This window comes from Montipora capricornis, chromosome 3 (assembly GCF_036669925.1).
Source record: "Montipora capricornis isolate CH-2021 chromosome 3, ASM3666992v2, whole genome shotgun sequence".
Taxonomy (NCBI): Eukaryota; Metazoa; Cnidaria; class Anthozoa; order Scleractinia; family Acroporidae; genus Montipora; species Montipora capricornis.
Genome location: NC_090885.1, coordinates 20,124,326 through 20,126,825, shown reverse-complemented (window position 1 = coordinate 20,126,825; position 2,500 = coordinate 20,124,326). Strand labels below are relative to the sequence as shown.

At 37.0% G+C, this 2,500-nt stretch overlaps 1 long non-coding RNA gene across 1 annotated transcript in view; it reads left to right on the top strand.

Moving 5' to 3' along the window:
• The window catches only part of LOC138040880 (uncharacterized), a 1,085-nt gene extending 28 nt beyond the window's left edge, over positions 1-1,057 (top strand). The window contains exons 1-3 of the long non-coding RNA XR_011130704.1: positions 1-47; positions 129-261; positions 982-1,057. The exon at positions 1-47 is cut by the window's left edge and continues 28 nt beyond it. This is a non-coding gene — a long non-coding RNA (uncharacterized lncRNA). The remainder of the gene's footprint in view (positions 48-128; positions 262-981) is intronic.
• Positions 1,058-2,500: the final 1,443 nt, after the last annotated feature.

Below are 2,500 nucleotides of genomic sequence, written 5' to 3'. Positions count from 1 at the left end.
CAGTTGTTGAGTTTGAACCACCAACAAGTTATTTTTCGCATCAACAGGTTTGAACATTTTCTCCGTTCAAGTCAATTGCCTATAACACAGCTTGCTTAGTTCGCTCAATGTCTCTTGCTCAATTTCAGCCGGATCTTCCTATTTGTTGCATAGGAGAGAAAGGCGTGTTTCAGATAAAGATCGGAGACATCAACACTTTTTTGTGTGATGCAGAGCTATTAGAAGGAAATCGAGTTTGCACTGACAATGAGAGCGCTCCAGGTGATTTCTATTATAACAGAGCTGATTGAGCTACTCTCAGTAGGTGGATTTCTTAATTGATGATTTTAAAACAAATTTTATTACTGGAATAACTTTAGCTATTTCAAGATTTAACGTTGATTTACCCAGACTAATATTGAAGTACAATGCGATCAGACGTTCATTTTGGGGGATATCTTAAGGAGTTCGCGACATGTTCATACGTTTTTTTTAGAGATTAACGATATGCTTGACCAAGATGACTGCAGTACATCGTAATAACAATTTCTAACTTCAAAGCGCCTCGAGCTCTTACATGATATTCTGATACGCATATATAGCCGCAGGGTTTTTTTGAAGTTGCAGACCGTTAAAGCTAAGTTCGAACAGTTTCTAGAAACAATTTAAAGTTGATTAAGATATCACTCAACCAAATTTGACCTACATTTGCCATTTGCCACCTTTAGAACAGGAAGAAGACATTTCCTCTATCAAACCCAGGCTACTATTGAAAGTACATTTTCTGAAGGATTAAAAATAAAACCAGGATGTCAGAAATCTTCGAAATAACGTATTGACCGGCCTGATCGAGAAACATTTCAGTTAATAGTACTGGTTGTCTTGACAACTCTTTGTTTTCAATGGACCGTGCTTCCGCGACAATAGCTTGACCTTTAATTGTTTTCTTGGGAAAAAGTTAAATTTGTCGACACCATCAAATAAATGTTTCCCTTTTTTAAGATTTTGGTTTTAATGGAGCTTACAAGTTGCACGATATTGGAAACAATCCACGGCTGAGTTAGTAACTAGCTGTAACTGAAGCATGCGTCCAACTCCGACAACGATTTTCCTGAAGAAACAGTTCGAGTCATGCTTGGAATAAACTCATGCATCTCACAAGTATCGTCGAGGGTAAAATCACTGCTGGATTTTCTAGGGTTTATACTGCAAAATTCCGAGGAAAACGGCAAAATAGGTTTGCTATAGGTAAACAGATTTATAGCAGACAATTTTTTTATGCAAAGGCCAGCTGAGCACTGTAGATGTGCCAGATCTTGGGAGATCTAACCAGTAAATAACTTGTAGATTAAAAATAAAATAATGACGCAAGGGTGGCTGTACGGCTGCGAGGATGTAGCAGCAACGAAAATGCTCGACGTTTCCTTCAATTTAATTGTTTCCGGCAAAGCATCAATATTAGACGTCTTACACTTCTGGAAAATGGTCGGCGCAAACACTAGATGACTGAAAAGATAGAACGCCATTTATTACTGTCACCAGCGTCTAATGACTATTCGGAAGAGATAAAAATCTCATTTCCAAGGCAGTTTACAGCATGTACTTCCTAAAGTGGTCTATTTAATTTTTGATTACAAATTGAATTGTCTTTCGCTTGAAAGCAAAGCCGGTGTTTGCGACTTCGGGAAGTCCTAAAAATTAGGTACACAGTATAGAAAATGAGATCACTGTATACTATCTCTGATGTGCAAGGTTAAGCACTAAATGGTGCCGGTTTGGTCAGGGGCACCCAACGAGAATATAGTTCAAAACCACTTAAACATAGCATTGTTAAACGTATTTTAGTATTTAAACGGTAGATATAGGCATATCTTTATCCCCTAAAAATTTTTGATCTGTTCGGGTTTCCTAGCTGAAAGTGTAGTGATGATCCGAAAATTATAGGGATCAAAACTTACCTTTTCGAAAATTTCAGCCAGAAAAAAGGCTCCCGAAAATTCTACGTGACCTTTTTCGGGTAAAAATCTGTTTAAAATGGGCAATTATAACATTTTTTAGATGTTCGAAAATCCTAGGACATGCAGGCAAGTAAGAAATTTTACAACAAACGTTCCGAAAATTCTAGATCTCAAATCGTCTTCCGAACAGATATTTTCCGAAAATTGACGTTGGGTGCCCTTGTTTGGTGTGAAAACATTTTCAAGAGAAATGATTTAAGACCATACAGCCTCCGAAATCAGTTCCCATTTAATCCTTCCAAGATACAATACTGTAAAGTATGGAAGACACTGCATCAGATACTTGGGCCCAATGTTATTATGATTGTCCAAGTTGTCCAGTTCTGATTTCAAACGGATTATAAACCGTAGAGATATCTCTGCATTGGAAAACAGTGGCTGTGTCTCATGCTATTTATGCAATACCTAATATGATATGTGAATTTTCATGCGATGAATGTTCTGAATTTTTATATGATTACATTGATATGAACTGTACATATTATTAGGAATTTTAGATTCTG